Source organism: Sus scrofa, chromosome 10 (assembly GCF_054392235.1).
Source record: "Sus scrofa isolate SSC_HxYL_T2T_F1_AM1 chromosome 10, Sscrofa_HxYL_maternal_Yorkshire_Landrace_v2.0, whole genome shotgun sequence".
NCBI classification, from domain to species: Eukaryota; Metazoa; Chordata; class Mammalia; order Artiodactyla; family Suidae; genus Sus; species Sus scrofa.
Genome location: NC_139392.1, coordinates 36,358,303 through 36,366,164, shown reverse-complemented (window position 1 = coordinate 36,366,164; position 7,862 = coordinate 36,358,303). Strand labels below are relative to the sequence as shown.

Sequence of the window (7,862 nt, the reverse complement as noted above, 5' to 3'; positions counted from 1 at the left end):
AGTAGTTCTGGAACTACTGAACACTGACGCTGAACTGACATTCATTTCAGTGGAGACGCAAAATATAATTATGGCCTTCCAGTAAGAGTGGAATTTTATAGAAGGCAAGTGATTAAGAGAGTTTTAGTTCAAGTCCATCTCACAATGAGTCCAGTGGGTATCTGAACCCATGCTGTACTTGTCTTCCCAGTTCGGGAATGCATAATTGGAATATAAACACTTAGCAGTTGGCAGAGTCCCCTCATTAGATCACTGAACTATGGAGTGAGGGGTATTATGATGGGAAAGTCCAAATGGAAACCATTAGAACTGACACAGGGATGGAAAGATTTCCATTATTGCAGAGGACAAGTTGGAATGATGAAGTGCTATTCATGTGTACTAATATTCCCCTGGCCAAAGGTAATCACATAAATAGAGTCAGTCTAGGAAGGATAACAAAAAAAATGGATGCAAGAGGAAATTATTTGTTAGGGACCATTATCATATAGATGTAACATGATTTTTAATGACTCCATACTTTTCTATTAGTTTTACTCATGATATTTATTAAAATATTTCTCAATGTGAGCATTCATGCTCCTTTTTGCATTAGAAAAATAGTAATTCTATAGACATTATTACACATAAATTGTTTGTATCACTACTTCTTACACTTATATCCTTATGAATTTAGGCTTTTTTTTTTCCTGTGAGGGAATCAATTTGTAATGAATATGCATCTAATATTTTTTCTCTTTAATAATGTTATGATAGTGCATACAAAGACATTAATAAAATAGAAAAATGGTGTAATTTCAAACAAAGAACATATTGCATATCACATCATCTTGTTTAATTATACATCTCTATTCACTAATTTACAGTAAGAGGGGAAACTGACCTTTAAAAGTAAAACATTACTAAATAAATGAAGACAACTGCCTTAACTCTGAGGACATAAGCTCCTATTAAAAAGAAATTACATTGTTATCTTATTAAATATATTAGAACATTACAGAAAATAGATTTCAATTATGTTTACAATACAAATTAAATATATTAAAGAATAAATTGTATTATTTCAAATGTCTCAATGCTGATAATTTAGGAAGCAATTTTTTTGTCATTTTGTCTCTGGGGATGCACCTGTTTCATGTGGAGGTTCCCAGGGTAGGGGTCAAATTGGAGTTGTAGCAGCTGGCATATTCCAGAGCCACTGCAATGCCAGATCTAAGCCGTGTCTGCAACCTCCACCACAGCTCATGGAAATGCCTGATCCTTAACCCACTGAGCGAGTCTAGGGATCAAACATGCATCCTCATGGATGCTACTTGGGTTCATTAACCACTGAGCCATGATGGGAATTCCAGGGAAGAAATTTTCTTATCGCCTTTCTAATATCTTTGTTCCATAGACTGTGTATCATAGGATTAAACAATGGAGTCAACATTGTATAAAAAAAAGAGAAGAGTTTGTCTATTCCTTCACACTGATTGGATTTAGGTTTTAAATAGGTGACAGTGTCTGATCCATAGAATAAAATCACAACTATGATATGGGAAGACCAAGTGAAAGAGGCTTTGGTTCGCCCTGTTTTTGATGGCGACTTCAAGATGGTGGAGATAATTCTGATACAGATACCAAGAATCAACATAAAAGGAAGAGTAACAAACAGTATAGCACATACATAGACCACTAGCTCATTCACAAAGATGTCTCCACATGCCAGCTTCCATAATGGCGGAATATCACAGAAGAAGTGATTGATTTGGTTAGAACCACAAAAGGGCAGAGAGAAAATCTGGCGTGTTTGTCCTATCTGGATTGGAGGTCCTACGAGGAAACCAGCAGCTGGACAGAGATATTGAGGTTCATGACTAGAGGGGAGTTTAGAAGGTTACACATGGCCACATAGTGGTCATAGGCCATCACAGCCAGAAGGAAACATTATGTGACTCCAGCATAAGGAAGAAACACATTTGTATAGTATAGGTAAAAAAAGAGTTATTTCTTTTCTGGGTCCAAAGTTCCATGAGCATCCTGGTAAGAGTAACGGATACATAACAGATTTCTAGGAAGGAAAAATTACTGAGGAAAAAATACATGGGGGTCTGAAAAGTGGCATCTAATTAGTTATTAGAATAATGATGCCATTCCCTACCAGGATAATCAAATAGATGACTAAGAAAACCCCTAAAAAGAACCAGTGATATTGGAGAATATCAGCAAAGCCCAAAAGAACAAATTCCATCATTACAGTAAGATTTGTTTTTGTGAGTTTCAAATCATTTTCTGTCTGGATTTACATTTCTTAAGTGCATTTTCTTCTTTAATAATTGGATCACGAAATTGGCTTTGGTTGTAATAAATTCTGAGTTATTTGTCACACTTTTGTTCTGTGATTCTGGGAGATTCAATGTGAAACCAGGAGCTATAAACTCATCTGGAGAAAAAAAATCAATTCAATAAATAAATTGTTTAAATTATGTTCCATGTTAGATCTGTATTTTAATTATACCAATATGAGCCATAAGCCTATATATTTTAATTTAAATTATGATATGAGAAGGGAGTATTCAGATGACCTGCTTCTTCTGGTAAAAACTCAAATTCAGCCATTATTAGCAGACCACTTCCATAATTTTTTTGCCAATAAATCCAGCCCATAAATAATATCTCTCCTGTAATGTTCAATGCAATGTTCCACTATTTACATCTCTTGTACTTTTGCCAATATATGCAGTGATTCAGTCTGTAAAGAATATAGCACAAGGCTCTGCCCTAGTATGTTACTCTATAGATGCTTGAAAATTAAATTTAAAATAGAAATTACTATTATAATTGTTTTTTCCAATAAGTGAGAAAGGATTATTATAACTATAAGAATATAAAAGCCAGCTGTTGTTTTTTTTTTAATTTTCAACACCCTGTAAGTTTCCAGCAATGATCTTTCTAATTTTTTTTTAAATTAAAATATATCACATTGCTTAAAAAACACAACTTTTGGCCTTTATGAAAATTTAATGCTACTAATATTTGGGAATAGTGACTTATATTCAGCCAAAATTAAATGTTCCTAGGAAAAAGTAAAATAAATAAAGCAGAAGATCACCAAGGTAGTCCAATATTGTATCCAACACCTTCTCTGTTAATGACTGGATTTGATTGAGTCCCATAAACAATATTAGAACACGGGCTACAAAAGTCAAACAGATACCAGAAAGATGTGACCAGAATATAGGTTCTTGTTCATGCAGCCAAATTATGAACTTCACAAACACACAGGCAGCAAGCAAGCAAAGTCTTTATTACAGGAAAGCAAATAGCACTCAGGGATGCTGGGAGGGAGAAGAGCCCTTGCTCTCTATTGTACTATGGGGGTTTTTGTCCCTTAAAGATAAGGGGGAGGTACCAACATGGGGTCCAGAAAGATATGGTTTTCCCTTATTGGCCTTGCCCAGTTACCTATATCAGTCTTTGTCCAATAGGAATTTTAGGGGTGGAAATGTCCCATAAGTTTTTATCCTTTCTTTGCCCTACTCTTCTCTTAGACCAAGTCACCATTCCTATCATTTATTTTATAACAGTTAAGGAGTGGGTTAGAAATTAAGGTCCATGGGGGTGTAACTACAGTTCCTATAGTAAACAAGGCCTGTGGGAAAGGCACATTTCCTATAGTAAACAAGACCTGTGGGAATATTACTTTCTGGGGACCTTGAATTTCAAATGATAATCAATAGCCATATCAAAGAATGCATCAAAGCCCATCCTCCTACACTGACTACTTGAATTATTAGTCAGCCTTGCAGACATGGGGTGAGTGTGAATTTAAGACATGGGTTAAAGTTCCAATCTGTGTTCTGGCTAGGTTCAGGCCATTAATGCTGTCAGATTCAAATGCATACTGCAAAAGATATAACAGTATTGCTCAAAACAGAGACCAAACAATAAAGCAAAATGTTGAATGGATGGATGACTGGATGGGTGAACATGGATAAGTGGATAGACAGATGGGTAGATGGCTGGACACTATCCATAAAAACAAATCTTAAAGATATAACACCAGGTGGAAAATGTAAGTTATAAACGATATTTCCAGCGTGATACCAGGTATATATATATATATATATATATATATTCTTTTTCACACAACAACACAACCCAGCATAGCAATCACTGAAACATAAAAATAGAACAAAGGAGAATGCGCCACCATGGAGCTACAGCGCTGGCATCTGCGGGGACCACCGCGCAGCAGAGGAGCCTGAGGAGGAATGCGGGCTGGGACCAGGGCCTTGGGATAGTGAGCCTGTGAACACCCGCCGTCCCCCAGCCCCAATTCCTCCTCCATGCCTTCCTGGGCTCTGGCAGTGACCCCGCAGTAAAATGCGTGCCTCCCAATCCCCGGAGGCTAAGCCCGCTGCCCCGCGCTCCACCCTCGCCGCCGCTCTCCATGGCCTTGCCAGGCGCCCAGGTCGCGGTTGACAGGCCGGGATCCCTCGCGCGGGGCGCCCCCGCCTCCTCCTCATCTTCGTTGTCCGCCTCCCACTTTGGCTCTGGCTCAGCCGCGGCGGATGCGAGGCTGTGGGCGGCTCTATAAGACTACTTACTCGGCGCTTGACGAGGAAAGCTGAGCCTGCGACGTGGACAGCTGGTGGAAGTACTGTCCCAGGATGCCCCCATGTCGGGGTACTAGGGCTGTTGGACCAGGCAGGTGCAGCGACGCCTGGGCATCTTACCGGCTAACTACATGGTGCAGTGCCGCCCAGGCGCCCGCCAGGCTGCCGCCGCAGGGGCCGGTTCTCTGGTGCACGACGACTTCAAGCTGCTGCAGCTCAGGAAGCTCCTCAGGCTGGCAGCTTCCGTCAGGTGTACTGCGCCACCTGGCAGGGCCAGGAGGTGGCGGTGAAGGGGGTGCGCTGGGACACAGAGCAAGACGTGGCGGCGGCGGCGGCGGCGACCGCCGAGAGTGTGCGGCGGGAGGCCAAGCTATTAGCCATGCTGCGGCACCCCAACATCATCCAACTGCTTGGCGTGTGCCTGAGGCAGCCTCACCTTTGCCTGGTGCTCGAGTTCGCCTTAGCCAGCAGAGTGTTGAACCGCTGCCAGGCATCCCCACACACGTGCTGGTCAACTGGGCGGTGCAGATCTCGGGGCATGCTCTACCTACAGGAGGAGGTCGTGGTGCCATCCTGCACAGAGATCTCAAGTCCAGCAACATTTGGTAGTGGAGAAGATCGAGCATGATGACGTCTGCAATAAGACGTTGAAGATCACAGACTTTGGGTTAGCGAGAGAATGGCACCAGACCACCAGAATGAGCCCAGTGTGCCCATATGCCCGGATAGCCTGGAATTCATCAAGTCTTCTTTGTTTTCAAGGGAAGTGACATCTAGATCTATGGAGTGCCGCTGTGGGAACTGCTCACGGCAAGCTACCCTATCGTGAAATTGATGGCTTCGCTGTGGCCTGTTGGCTCGTGGTCAACAAGCTCATTCTGCCCATTCTATCCACCTCCTCTGAGCCCTTTGCCATGCTCATGAAAGAATGCTGGGAGCAGGACCCTGAGATGCCGCTATCCTTGAACAGTTGACTGCTATCGAAAGTGCGGTTATGACTGTAATGCCTCAAGAATCTTTTAATTCCATGCAAGATGACTGGAAGCTGAAAATTCAACCGATGTTTGATGAGTTGAGAACCAAGGAGAAGGATCTGCGGTCATGGGAGGAGGAGTTGATGAGGGTCACACTACAGCAGAAGTCACATGTGAAGCTGCTCAGGCAGTGGGAGCAGCAGCTGGCAGAGCAGGAGATGGAAGTGCTAGAGCTCGAGCTAAACATCCTCATCTTCCAGTTGAACCAGGAGAATCCCAATGTAAAGAAGAGGAAGGGCAAGTTCAAGAGAAGCCACTTAAAGCTCAAAGATTGGCATTGAATAAGTTTACCTTCAGACTTCCAGCTCAAAATCACGGTGCAGGCCTCCCCCAAACTGGACAAATTAAGGAATTTGAACAGCAGCAGCTCCATCCAGCCCAGTAGCCCCACGGTGATCCTATGACTCTGAGCTATACAGCTGACCTCAGATGACAGCAATAAAACTTGGGGAAGGAACACGGTCTGTCGACAAGAAGAATTTGAAGTTGTAAGAAGGAATTTCAAAAAAAGTGTTGTAATTGGGGACAAAATTTGATTCAAATGAAAGAGAGAGCTGATTGCAAAGAAAGAATAAGACCTCTCTCAGATGGCAACAGTTCTTGGTCAACTGTCTTAATAAAATATCAGAAAACTGTGTGGTTGGCTTCTTCATTGGTGGACCAGTCAGGTGTTTGTGAAGAGACAAAGCCTACCCCTGATGGACTGGAACACAGAAAACCAAAGCAGATAAAATCACCGAGTCAAGCTTATGTTGATCTAACTCTTTGGAAAGATGGCCAGAGAGAGAATCCAATGGAAGTGGAAAGCTGGGAGGATGGAGTCCCTGTAAGCCCTCCCACCAGGATTCCTCAGGGGACACCCCAAACAGCCTGAGCAGACACCCCCAGAGGAAGAAGATGGAGTCTGCTTCATATGGCTGCACTGTGCTCTGGGCCTAGATATCAGCTCACCAAAGCACAGGCCACTGAAGAGCCCCCACCCAAGGAGGAAAGGAAAAAGCATGAAGGAATCTTCCAGTGGGCTCCAAAGCCTCGCAGTGGTGCCAGCCCTGCCAAAAGGCTGCTGACCTCAGGTGAGGGGGCCAGCGGCACCCCCATGCCTGCTCTTTCCAGTGCAGTAGACCTTCTGTTCATGCTTTCTCTCTTCACCAAGTGCCTGCTGCAGACTGATGGCAAAGATATATTTGAGAGCAGAACACACACCCCTGGTGAACCCAACATGCCCTCTACAGCTCCTTGCCCTGGCTTTGGAGGGAGGGCTGAGGAGTCAGTCCCCATTATAGTACTGGAGACCGTCTTAATGTGTGGGGAAACCTGGCTCCTTCCTTCGTAGTGAGGGTTCATGGGGACGTGCCTTCTTCTGCTTCAAAAGAGAGAGCAGCACATCACCACCAGACCATGTCTGATGGATGTGCTTTCCAGCCCCCAGCTGGTGCCTCTCTCATCTCAACCCCCAGAGCCTCAGAACTGCCCCCTGCATTGGTTTGGAGGATGCCCACCTCTGGGTCTGGACCTCACAGCGAGCTGCCACGTGAGGTCTCACCAGAAAAACAAAGAGCTATCCACGTGGTGTCACTGCTTTGCCTCCCTCCCAGAGAAGCCCTGTGGGTGCTTCGCAGGCCTTCCCTCATGGAAGAGGGTCACTGCCTGCTCAGGCCAGCCCAGGCCAGCCCAGGCCAACCCTGTGGTGGGCAGTCCAGCACCTAGTCCCCGACAAAGCCCTGGGCAGAAAGGAGAGAACTAGGGAGTAGATGCCTTGCCTACTGGATGCAGAGGTGGAGGGCCAGACCAGGGACTGCATGGTGCCCCTGTGCAGGATGGGGAGCAGAGCTGCACCCCCCCACCCAGTACCAACTGGAGAAAGAAATTCTGTCTTAAGTTCCTTATGTTGTTCAAACATTTCTTCTTCCTCTACTTCTTTTTTTTTTTTTTTTTAAGGTGAACAAACTAAAACAATGTGTCTATCTTTGAATTGTTTCATGCTGCTGAGCTTTCAAAGCTGTGGTCATGTTACTAAAATAATAATGGATGTCTACCTTCTCCAAAAATGTATGTGTTTGCTGTTGGCTGTTTTTCCACTGGATTCTTACCTAGAACTTGAAATACTACACGTGTGTGGAAAGTGAGAAATGTGCAACAGTATAAAACACCATTTAAGCACAAATTTAAGTGATTGGTGTGTTTCCACTTAACTCTTTGTCCAAATGCAGACATTGTAAGGGGTGTG

The 7,862-nt window shown here is 43.8% G+C and overlaps 2 pseudogenes; one reads left to right on the top strand and one right to left on the bottom strand.

Annotated features, from left to right (window-relative positions):
• Positions 1-1,309: 1,309 nt before the first annotated feature.
• LOC100621306 (olfactory receptor 10AG1-like) lies at positions 1,310-2,236 on the bottom strand (annotated as a pseudogene).
• Positions 2,237-4,435: 2,199 nt separating this feature from the next.
• LOC100621411 (mitogen-activated protein kinase kinase kinase 21 pseudogene) lies at positions 4,436-7,513 on the top strand (annotated as a pseudogene).
• Positions 7,514-7,862: the final 349 nt, after the last annotated feature.